The following is a 12,973-nucleotide window of genomic DNA, read 5'->3' as shown; positions in this document are numbered from 1 at the left end:
CGGCAGACCGTTGGGCCCCATTGCCTTTCCAGTGTTTAGGGCTGCCAGGGCCACCCCCAACTCCTCCCCCGTCAGGTCATCCTCTAGGGACTGTGCATCTTCCTGCGAGAGTGCGGAGAGAGGGATGTCATGTAGGAATTGTGCGCAGTCGTCTTCTGTCACTCCCGGGCGTGCTGTATACACTGATTCATAGTAGGAAGCCAGTTCCTCCACAATATCAGGGGGAGAGGTCGTGTAAGTACCGTCTGAGAGTGTTAATGCGGCTATCCATCTACTCGCCCTTTCCTTCCTTTCAATCCATGCGAGCATTTTCCCAGTCTTATCTCCCAATTCATAGACCCTGTGTAACGTGTCAGTCAACCTCGCCTTTGTCATGTCCTCCGCGTATGATCTGAATTCCTGGGTAGCTAACGTCAGTGTGTGTGCCGTGTCCTCCGTGGGGTCAGAGGCGTGTGCCAGCTCCGCGGTCTGGACCGCTGTTTCGAGCGATTCGATGGTTTCCCTCTGTGTCCTCTTATGCCTAGTGATAGTGGAAATGGCTCGCCCCCTGACCACTGTCTTGTATGCCTCCCATAGTACCGATGGTGATTCGACCGAACCCACATTGTCTTCGAAATAATGTGTGGTAGCTGTTTTGAGCGCTTTAGCAATGGTACGATTTTTAAGATACCCAGGATAGACCGGATAAATGCGTTGTCGTCTGGTGGGGTGCACTGTGTAGGTGAGTAGCACTGGGGAGTGGTCAGAGATTCCTCGCGGTAGATGTTCTATGGACGCTATCCTTTCTGGGGGAACGGCTAGCGTCAGTAAGTAGTCTAGCCGGGAAAGGCTACCATGTACCCCGGAAAGAAATGTGTAATGTCGATCCCGGGGATGTGTGAGTCTCCATACATCTAACAGTCCCATCGCATCTAAGAATTCTCGGAACAGGTGGTCTGCTCTGGAAGCCTCTCGAGGAGGCTGTCGATCCACGGCAGCGTTCGGCACTGCATTGAAGTCCCCACCAATAATTAGTTCCCCCTCAGGGAGTCCGAGCAGGAAGTTACCTAGGTCTTGGAAGGCTCCTTGATGTAACGCAGGAGGGATGTATACTGTTAGGAAATTATATGGCCGCCCCTCCCATTGACAACTGAGCGCCGCAAAGCGTCCCTGGTCGTCAGCCCATGTGTGCTTGATAAGTAGGGGTGCATTTTTGGAAACCAGGATACCAACCCCACGCGAACCCGATGAGAATTCCGCGTGTGTGACCATTTTAAACCCCCAGCGGTTAAGGGCCTGACAGGTTGTCCCCACCAGATGTGTCTCCTGGAGCAATACTATTGTCGGGGCCTTTCTCTTAAGGAATTGGAGGACCAAACCCCGTTTAATTTTGTGACCCAGCCCATTGACATTCCAGGAGATGATAGTAAGCGGGGCAGTCAGCAGCGGTTGTGAGTGTGGGTGAGGCGTTAAAGGGTCTTGGTCAGCCATGAGTGTAGGTGCTCTTGTGTGTCAGGAACTTCGGATATAGCCCTCGGACCGGGGTCCAGTAACTTTGAGTATGGAACCTGTGACTAACGGGACTTCGGGGCCCAACCAAAGAACAAACACCGCTTATTAAGTGCCGGGGCGATGGTGTCTCCGAACTAGAAACTCGGTAAGAGGGCCAATACCGACCATCGTATCGAGCAGTGCGGAGAATGGTTACAAAGCACTCCCCCTGTCGAGTCAGGTGGCCTATAGAGACTACCAGGCGTATCAGGGAGCCCCGCCCGAGTCGGCGTGGAAGACCCAGCCGTGTGCACTGGTTCCAGAGTGAGTGTCCCGTGGATGTGTGTACATATAACCCTAGGAAAAACATGAGACTTAAAAGAGAACAATAGAACTCAGCAAACAACCCCCCCCGCCCATCCCCCCTCCCTGCCTCCCTGCTATACGGACATAGAACCGCCCGCTCCCCCAACTTAGCAGAGCGCCTGCTCCCATTTCCCCCCAATGTACTTGCTTGCGGGGTAAGTGTTCCGTGGTACTAGTGACCCCATCAGTCACAGTCTGCTCTTCTCGTTCCTTGGTCAGCGGCAGCTCCCGCATCTCCCGTGTCCCTCCATGGGTCCGACTGTGCCAGGAAGGGACTCATGTGTGAGGTCATTGTTCGTCGGTTTCCGGCCCCTCTTCGAGCTCCTTGTCATGATTTTCCCCGGACGGCGCTGGTGAAGCTTCTGCATCCTCGGACCGGTGGTTGCGCTGGCCTCTGCCCTTGCGTCCAGTCCCTTCCACCCGTCTCCAACTGTCCAGCCAGTCCCACGCCGCCTCCGGGGTATCAAAAAACCAGGATTTATGATTATCCACGATCCTCAGTTTCGCTGGGAACAGCATCGAATAGGGCAGGTCCCTTTCTCGCAAGGCCTTTTTTACCTCCATAAAGGTTTTGCGGCGCCGGGCCACCTCGGCCGTATAATCAGGGAAGAAGGCCAACGTAGAGTTTTGTATTTTGATGGGCGGGGCATTCCGGGCCGCTTGAAGTATGACATCCCTGTCCCGGAAATTGAATAGCCTGGCCAGTACAGGTCGTGGTGTTGCACCCGGTTTCGGTGTTCCACCCGGGACCCTGTGTGCTCTCTCCACTGAGAAGTAGTTTGAGAGACCTTTTGGTCGCAGTTCGGTCTTGATAAGTTCTTCAATGTAAAGGTCCATCGCCCTTTTGCCCTCCGATTCTGGTAGTCCAAGGATTCGGACATTGTTACGCCTAGCCCGCCCCTCCTGGTCGTCCAGCTTGTCCTGCAGCTTCTTAGTGACCGCTTCCATCCGCTCCATGGCCAGCTGTAGCTCGGAGGTGTCCTCAACCAGGGATTTTGTGACCACTTCCACCTGCACCACCCTCTCGGTCATCTTGTGCAGGTCTGCCCTCAGTAAGCCCACATCCGAGGAGATGGCCCCCACCGTTGATTGCACATTAGTGAGCGTCCTCATCAAGTCCTCAAGCGTCACCTTCTTACCACCGTCATCTTCGGGGCCTCTGCCTGTGGACTTGCGTCCTTCCGGGTTTTGCGATGGGTTCTTCTCGAACGCGAATTTTTCCAGTCTAGACTGAGCAGCGTTATGCCGCGTTCCTTTCCCCGCCATCTCGCCGTCCCCTCGTGGGCTGTGAGGCGTGTCCGCTCCGGCTTGGGCCCAGATAGCGTCTTGGTTCTCGGAGGTCCGGCCACTCAATTATGACGGGCAGTCGATGAGGCAGGCCCGTTGGGGCGTCAGGGGTTACCTCTGAGGATGGCTCAATGGGTGGGGTCCACCAACCTCAAAGCAGGCCAATGCAGTCAACTGGTCATGGGTGAGACGGGTTCCGGGCAGCTGTGGATCCCAGAGCTGTGCGTCACGTGGTTTGCCGGGTCTTTATGTGACAGTGTCTTCGCTGTTACCCCTGGCGACCTATGTCCCAGGGGGGGGGGCGAGGGTGGACGCAGTGGCCAGTAGTTGTTGTGCACGTCGCGGGAGACCTCACTGGGACAATTCACCCCCTCAAGGCTGTAAAGGGTCCGCACCTTGCGCAGGCGGCCTTGTCACGGAACCAAAATGCCGGTGGCCCCGGCCCGGGGTGTATCTCACCCGGCCGTCCCTCAGTACAGTTCCGGGAAGCCGCCACCTCAGCAGCGCGGCCCCTGGGTGCGCAGTAACGCAGGTGAGGTCGGCGCTGCAGGAGGGGCAGGCGAGGTTGGCGCTGCAGGAATCGCCCGGGTGTGCCCCGGCACCGTGGCAGCTCGGTCCTGGCCGCCCGCCAGCAGCACAGTATAGGGTGGGGGGGTGGGTCGGGCGCTGGCTCTCCACTACTGTCTCTCACCCTCCGCCTCCGGGTGCCCCTTACCGGCTCCCCCGACAACGCTCAGGCCAAGGGAGGGGGGGGGATCCACCGACCCACCTCCGAGTCGCGCCGCCACCGGTGTCCCGGTCGTCGTCCGATGCAGGTCAGTCCTCCGGGCGACGGTCAGATTTTCGATGCGGGAGCTTCCGGTTCGCTCTCCCCGCGGCCCTTCACTTCCGGCCGGATAGCACTGCAGGCAAAGCCGGTGCGGCCACGATGCCAGTGGGCCGCAGGCAGGCACGTCTTCGAGGGGCTGATGCCGGTGTCAGAGCAACACCGGAGTTGAGGCGGGGGATGCCGCTTGGAGTCTCCCCGCTAAAGCAGTCGCCAGAGCAGAAAATAGAACGTATCAGTGCAAGGATAGTGAGATGGGGTCCCGTTCACCACGGAGCTCCTCTGCTAAGCAGCCATTCCAGTCGGCTGCTAGCCACGCCCCCCCGAAAGTTGTGTATTTAAAATGTTGCTTTGTGTCAAGAGTTTTACAAATAGATTTTGTTTCTTTGAGTTACATAGCCATGTTACATAGGCATGTTAAAAGTGACGCAAAAATGGTGCAAGGGCCTTAAAAAAATGCTTTCATGTGTCTTAGGGCATTTTAAGTCACTTCCCCATGAATGTAGGTATATAATTACTTTACATGATGTGTTTAAAAACGTTTTTTGAAATCAATTAGGTTTCTTGATATGTACTGCTAGAGTTTCATAGGTTGCTTGGGGTATATTTACAAGGCCTTTGAGTCTCTCTGATGTTATTTTTCCCATTTTAATTTAAGACATTTCCCCGTGGTGCAAGGTCCTTGTAAATACGCCCCCATCTGTGCTTGGCAAATTTAGATTTTGATTCTTTGAGTTACATAGCCATGTTAAAAGTGACGCAAAAATGGTGCAAGGGCCTTAAAAAAACGCTTTCATGTGTCTTATGGCATTTTAAGTCACTTCCCCTTGAATGTAGGTATATAATTGATTTACATGATGTGTTTAAAAACGTTTTTTGAAATCAATTAGGTTTCTTGATATGTACTGCTAGAGTTTCATAGGTTGCTTGGGGTATATTTAAAAGGCATTTGAGTCCCTTTGATGTTATTTTTCCCATTTTAATTTAAGACATTTCCCCGTGGTGGAAGGTCCTTGTAAATACGCCCCCATGTGTGCTTGGCAAATTTAGATTTTGATTCTTTGAGTTACATAGCCATGTTAAAAGTGACGCAAAAATGGTGCAAGGGCCTTAAAAAAACGCTTTCATGTGTCTTAGAGCATTTTAAGTCACTTCCCCATGAATGTAGGTATATAATTGCTTTACATGATTTGTTTAAAAACGTTTTTTGAAATCAATTAGGTTTCTTGATATGTACTGCTAGAGTTTCATAGGTTGCTTGGGGCATATTTACAAGGCCTTTGAGTCCCTTTGATGTTATTTTTCCCATTTTAATTTAAGACATTTCCCCGTGGTGCAAGGTCCTTGTAAATACGCCCCATGTGTGCTTGGCAAATTTAGATTTTGATTCTTTGAGTTACATAGCCATGTTCCATACAGTGCTCACCTTCTGCGTAGTCTTTGATATGCTAGACTCCATCTGCACAATGAGATATCTAAGCAAAGGAAACACAGGTGATTTGATTGTGAAATGAGCAAAAGAAATTCCACATTTTTCAATTACATCACCTGTGTTTCCTAACATTACGAATCACATTGTGCAGATGAGGTTTAGGCCTGTCCACGGACACAGAAGAGGTCTGGCCTTTGTTCAAGAGTGCAGTGGACATGACTCACTTCATTGGTAGGCCTGCACATGTATTATCTCCTCTGTACTCTTCAATAAGCCTAAATTTCATCTGCAACCCTGAGTAGGCCTCACCTCAAACAAATCTCTGGATAGGCCTCAGCTTATCGTCATTCTGAATCAATCATTTAAAATGTTAGGGGCAGATTTATGATGGCCCTGCGCCTCTTTTGCGCCGCTGTTGCGTCACTTTTGTTATGCAGCAGTGATGCAAAAGATGCACCATGTTGCAAGATAGGCCTCACTTCATCTCCAACAAGATACCGTCAGTTTAAACTGTAAACATTTAGGACTGTGTAGGGGGCATGGAGAAGCTGAATCTTCTGTAAATGTCAAAATTGTTGTATACAGTGCTCAACTTCTGTATACTCTTTGATATGCTAGACTCCATCTGCACTGTGAGATACCTAAGCAAAGGAAACACAGGTGATGTGATTGTGAAATGAGGAAAAGAAATTCCACATTTTTCAATTACATCACCTGTGTTTCCTAACATTCCGAATCACATTGTGCAGATGAGGTTTAGGCCTGTCCACGGACACAGAAGAGGTCTAGCCTTTGTTCAAGAGTGAAGTGGACATGACTCACTTCATTGGTAGGCCTGAACATGTATTATCTCCTCTGTACTCTTCAACAAGCCTAAATTTCATCTGCAACCCTGAGTAGGCCTCACCTCAAACAAACCTCTGGATAGGCCACACCTTATCGTCATCCTGAATCGATCATTTAAAATGTTAGGGACAGATTTATGATAGCCGTGTGCCTCTTTTGCGCCGATGTGCGTCACTTTTGTGACGCAGCGGTGGTGCAAAAGATTTGCTATGTTGCGACATATTTACAACTTGATGCATCTAGGCAGATGTGTCATGCTGTAAAGTCCTGTGCCACAAGAAACCAATGCAGCAGTGATGCAAAAGATGCACCATGTTGCAAGACAGGCCTCACTTCATCTCCAACAAGATACCGTCAGTTTAAAATGTAAACATTTAGGACTGTGTGGGGGGCATGGAGAAGCTGAATCTTCTGTAAATGTCAAAATTGTTGTATACAGTGCTCAACTTCTGTGTACTCTTTGATATGCTAGACTCCATCTGCACTATGAGATACCTAAGCAAATGAAACACAGGTGATGTGATTGTGAAATGAGGAAAAGAAATTCCACATTTTTCAATTACATCACCTGTGTTTCCTAACATTACGAATCACATTGTGCAGATGAGGTTTAGGCCTGTCCACGGACACAGAAGAGGTCTGGCCTTTGTTCAAGAGTGAAGTGGACATGACTCACTTCATTGGTAGGCCTGCACATGTATTATCTCCTCTGTACTCTTCAACAAGCCTAAATTTCATCTGCAACCCTGAGTAGGCCTCACCTCAAACAAACCTCTGGATAGGCCACACCTTATCGTCATCCTGAATCAATCATTTAAAATGTTAGGGACAGATTTATGATAGCCGTGTGCCTCTTTTGCGCCGCTGTGCGTCACTTTTGTGACGCAGCGGCGGTGCAAAAGATTTGCTATGTTGCGACATATTTACAACTTGATGCATCTATGCAGATGTGTCATGCTGTAAAGTCCTGTGCCACATGAAACCTGCGTCAGATTTCATGTGAGCGTTTTGTTGTAGGGTGGCCAGTCATTTGCATGAAAGCCCTGTAAAACTAACACAGTAAAATTAAGAAGATTTCACTGAGTCACATTTATGGCATTGCTGAATCAAATCCTTACGCCTGTTTGAAACAGGCATAAGGAGTGATGCACCATGCAATGTGTGGCTTGCCCCTGTGCATTGAAGTAGACATGTCGCGCTTACGACGTGATTCGTTCAATGCGCCGTTTTTGTGGAACAGATGCGTGACGCATCTGTGCTGTTTTTGCTCAATGGTGCTCTGCATTGTAAATGCGGCACATCATGGGTGGCAGAGCAGTGGCGCACGTTAACTGGTGCATCCCTGGGGATGCGCCAGTTAACATAAATCTGCTCCTTTAAATTTAAGTATTAGCAGGGGACACAGTGTTGGTGAGGCTTATCCAAGGTTAAGAAGAGATGAGTCCTGTTCACTGAAAAATTGGACATAGGCCTCACCTCCTCAGCATCGCTGGACATGGTTAAATAATATCTGCAAAATGTTACTCTTGGTAAACAATTTTACTATTATAGTCTCTGAGATTTGTCTCTTACTCTGCAACATCTCATTGTTGTTCTCTTTCTTTAAAGATAACGACAACATCAAGCATGAGTGATAATGAGCAATCTGTTGATCTCGATATTATCATTGAAATTGTGATTGAAACATCAGTGGAAGTAGATCCCTTGGATGATTTAAATCCTGAGGATGATGAAGAACATGATGAGGATGCCGATTTGTCAGAATTGTATGACATAGGGTGGGAAGCTGACCTGCTTGAGCCTATGGAACTATAAACATTTATTTTTAAAAGTTACTGGAAATGAAAAGTAAACATGTAAACTGTTTCATTTAAAATTAAACACAACTTCAAAAACAGCTTGTGTGTAGTGTCTTTAATAAAATAGTCAAATATGCTCATAAAATTAGTTCAGATTCACATATAAAACAGCACAGGTCAAATGTAGAAGCATTCCATTTCTTTGCTACTATTTGTGACTACTAAATTTGCCAATGCACTAAAAATTATTTTATGTAAAAATGACAAGTAGTTTGTTAAATTTTTGACGACTGTTATTGATTTACTGTTTGGTAATAGTGGTTAATAACATTTTTAATTATATTTTACCACCGATTCAACTGCAGATCATTTCAAAAGGATATAATGCCATCTAAACAACGAAACCGAAAGGCTACAAAACGTCAAAGACAGCAGCTTACTAAATGCTTGCAGCAGTCCTCTACAATAAAAACTCGTCTAGTCACCAAGAAAGCTCCGGGTAAGACAACGAAATCATTCCTAAGAAACATTTGTAGAAAAAAAAGTAGTACTACAGGAAATGTTTTAGTCCAGAAAAAAAGAACCAATTTAAACGGAAAGGAAAGGCCAATCAAAAATGTTACTGCTAGAGCAGGAGATAACTCTGTGCATGGTAGTAGAAGGAAAAATCCGTTTAGGGACATTCGTAGACGAATGTTCCGCAACAGGATAATTGGCAATTTGTTAAAAAATATCAAGAAAGGTCAACAGAAAGTGGTTTTTTATAAGAGAACAAAAAAAGTTGAGAAAATTATTGATCAGGCATTTGAAATTAAGCGAAAGTTATTTATTTTGATAATCAATAGAATTAGGAAGCTAAACAAGGCAATTTATGATTTCAAAAGAAATAGTATATGGAAGAGAACAGTTAATCGTAGTAATTTTTGTGAAGTTTTTTCAGGAGAATGGATGCATAGTTCAAGTTGTGAGGCATTTTTTAATGAGGAGAGTTATTTCCAGGATAATGATTTGGTGCATGCAGTTGACACCAGTGGTCGAGCTTATGAGGTGAAAGATGGTTGTCCAGTTGAAAAAGAAAAACTTGTGGCAACAGAGGCAGAAGAGGTGTTAGGTAATGAGGTTTTAGGAAGACGTCCTAAGGGACCAGTGTATATCTGGAAGTGTAGTAGTATTTGCAGTGTGCGACAGGATTCCATCAATTTGCTTTGTGATTTTGTACGGACATTTAATAAGAAAACTTTAAAACAGAAAATGAAGTTGTTGCAAGAATTAGATCCTTGCAGAGTGAGAGAAGTGACAGGTTTGCATGGTCATTCACTGGCCTGTCTTTCCAGGAGAGTATGCCAGAGTGTTTTTCATCATTTCAGGATGCTAGCAGTGCATCATAATAAAGTGAGGAAATTAGTTAGAATGTTGTATTATGCTAAGAGTCCAGCAATTATGCTTAAACAATTATGCACTGCTCTTTTGCATGGTTCTGAAGTAGATGTGAAGAATATTTGTGAAGAAATTGAGTTTTGTTACTTTGCCAGTAAAGAGGAGAATGTTGAAATTGACCCAGAAGAAGAAGGTAATGTGGAAGATAGTGTACAGGTTTCCAGTACAGATAATTTTCAGAAGGAAATTGCCACGTTTCAGGTGAAATCAAGTGAGAGGCCTAATTTCACTTGTGTGTGTTGTCGACGCACTTATTATAAGAATCAGACTAAGTTAGTGGATTTATATGCGAAAAGTGAAAGGGAAAATAATAGTGAATGGAAGGATTTTGCAACATACTTGATGGTAGAAAATTGTTTTGATTTGGGATTGGATCAACGTGTGTGTACTTATTGTTGTAACAAAATAAATCAAAACCGGATGCCTGCTAGAGCGGTTCATAATATTCTGGAATTGGTTGAGATTCCTTCTGAATTGAAGGATTTAAATACTTATGAATCTATTTTGATTCAAAGTATCCATCCCTTTCAGGCTATTGTAAGAATGGAGCCAAAGACAGGGAAATTGCCTCCATCAGATTTACAGAGAGGATTAAAGGGAAGAGTTGTTTATTTGCCTCTAGATTTGAAGAAAAACATTAATGCAATTGGAGTAGAAAAAGTGGAAGAGGAACCTCTGGTTATCTTAGTTAATGGGGTTCCGACAAAGAGTAAGAAAATATGGCAAGATTTAGTGGATGTTAGGAAAGTCAAAAAGGCAACATTGTATTTGAAGAAAAACAATAAGTACTACAAGAATGTATATGTTGCAGAAGAGGAAGTAAGTGAAGAAGAGGATAGCGATTTGTGTGCTGGTCAAATTGAGAAAGTAGAACCCTCTAAAAATGAAGAAACATATGAACATTATAGTGTTCATCCTTTGCATTCCAAGGAAGTCATGGGGAATGCTATTGAGTTGTTTCAAATGAAACAGGCCAAAGGGAGTCCCATTAGTGTTTGGGAGGAAAGTTTGGAAGCTCGGTGTTTCCCACAGCTATTTCCAACAGGTCAAGGAGGAAGATATGATGAGCGACCTCATCAAATTACTGCTTCTGAATACCGGACTTTACGATTGTATGCAGAAGATCCTAGGTTTCGTCAATGCATTCCCTATTTGTTTCATCTCCTGTTTGAAAGTGATCTGTCTGGACTGTCATATGCAGTGAACCACATCTTGAAAAGTGGTGTACAGATGCAAAACATCTCGGCAAGTGACTTTATGGATAAAGTCAATGTGCAAGACAGTATTTTGGATTCTCACCTGATTAATCTCATGGCGTGTCAGCGTGGTACTAATGAGTACTGGTACCGTCGTCATGGTGATTTAAAATGTATGCTGAGGAACTTAGGAACTCCCACATGGTTCTTCACTCTCAGCTGTGCCGAGTATGGCTGGGAAGACTTACTTGAATTTCTACGAGAGGCAAATGGAAACATTGAAAATATCGAATTCAAGACACCCGGAGAACTGTGCTCTTTGGATCCAGTGAATGTATGCAGGTACTTCAATCATAGATTTGAAGCTATGATGTCTTTCATCATGAACAAGAAAAATCCACGTCTTGGAGAGGTGTTGGATTTCTTCTGGAGAAAGGAGTACCAAGCAAGAGGTGCTCCTCATATACATATGCTGCTGTGGATCAAGGATGCACCTAAATTTGGAACAGATCCAGAAGACTTAGTGATGAGTTTCATAGAACAGTATTCTACATGTGCTGTTCCAAACGCAAAGGAAGACAAAAGCCTAAGAGAACAAGTTTTACGCTTCCAAAGCCATCGTTGTGGAAAGTACTGTCGTCGTAAATTCAGAAACAAGGACAAGTTCTACACCAAATGTCGTTTCGCCTTTCCACGACCGGTGATTTCTAAAGGAAGAGTGAACAGTTTGATGTCTTCGCTGCGACATAATGTGATGAAGAAATCACCTAAAAACACATACAATTTGAAAAGGAACGAAGAGTCCAAGTACATCAACGACTACAACCCAGTGATTTTGTCCATGTGGAATGCTAACATGGATATACAGTTTGTGGCTGATAACTGGCTGATAATCTTATTGATTACGAATACTGCAGCGTGAGCGTGCTGCCTGTATCTATGTACTATAATTTTAAATTGGTCGCAACTGTAAAACTGCTATTTTAAAATTTATTGCTGTGCACTCGTATCTGGAATACACTTAGTTTTTATTCATTGCTAGCATTTGCACTTTGGAAGCACGTTGAAGTAAGAACGGTTAGCTTGCATTTTACCTAGCAGTCGCGCTGACTCCCCGGTCCACCGCAGCTTATTGCTGATTGATGTGGAGGGAGAAAACAGCGCTAGCACTTCCTGGTCGGGCCACGACGGGCGGCCATTTGCACAGGGTGTCGGTCTAGTGTCCCAGCACTCCCTGACTACTAAAGAGCCTTATCCTTCACGCGCCCCTCATATTGATTACGAATACTGCGGCGTGAGCGTACTGCCTGTATCTATGTACTATAATTTTAAATTGGTCGCAACTGTAAAACTGCTATTTTAAAATTTATTGCTGTGCACTCGTATCTGGAATACACTTAGTTTTTATTCATCGCTAGCATTTGCACTTTGGAAGCACGTTGAAGTAAGAACGGTTAGCTTGCATTTTACCTAGCAGTCGCGCTGACTCCCCGGTCCACCGCAGCTTATTGCTGATTGATGTGGAGGGAGAAAACAGCGCTAGCACTTCCTGGTCGGGCCACGACGGGCGGCCATTTTCACAGGGTGTCGGTCTAGTGTCCCAGCACTCCCTGACTACTAAAGAGCCTTATCCTTCACGCGCCCCTCATATTGATTACGAATACTGCGGCGTGAGCGTACTGCCTGTATCTATGTACTATAATTTTAAATTGGTCGCAACTGTAAAACTGCTATTTTAAAATTTATTGCTGTGCACTCGTATCTGTAATACACTTAGTTTTTATTCATTGCTAGCATTTGCACTTTGGAAGCACGTTGAAGTAAGAACGGTTAGCTTGCATTTTACCTAGCAGTCGCGCTGACTCCCCGGTCCACCGCAGCTTATTGCTGATTGATGTGGAGGGAGAAAACAGCGCTAGCACTTCCTGGTCGGGCCACGACGGGCGGCCATTTTCACAGGGTGTCGGTCTAGTGTCCCAACCCTCCCAATTTACTTAACCCCTGGCTTCCAAGCGCAGCGGTGATGCGCAGCGGTAGCGCCACAGGAGCGCCGAAGAGGCGCCAAAGAGAAGCCAGTCTGTGCCAGTCCGTGTCTGGACGGGGCTAGGGGCTTAGGCTCAGGATGGTCATCCCTGTACCTGTAAGTGTTAATCGTATACATAAGATCACATACTCTGCTGCCGCACTTCGCCATGTACAAACATCCTTTCACGGTGATTCTGTGTGCTATAAGGGTCTACTTTTGGAAGGGCCCTTTTCTTGTAAAAACTGTCGTTTTCAGAGTATGGATGCTCCACCTCGGATGGAGTTATTT

This window comes from Lissotriton helveticus, chromosome 6 (assembly GCF_964261635.1).
Source record: "Lissotriton helveticus chromosome 6, aLisHel1.1, whole genome shotgun sequence".
Lineage (NCBI taxonomy): Eukaryota > Metazoa > Chordata > Amphibia > Caudata > Salamandridae > Lissotriton > Lissotriton helveticus.
The sequence above is the reverse complement of the archived record's forward strand: the minus strand, read 5'-3'. Positions refer to the sequence as shown.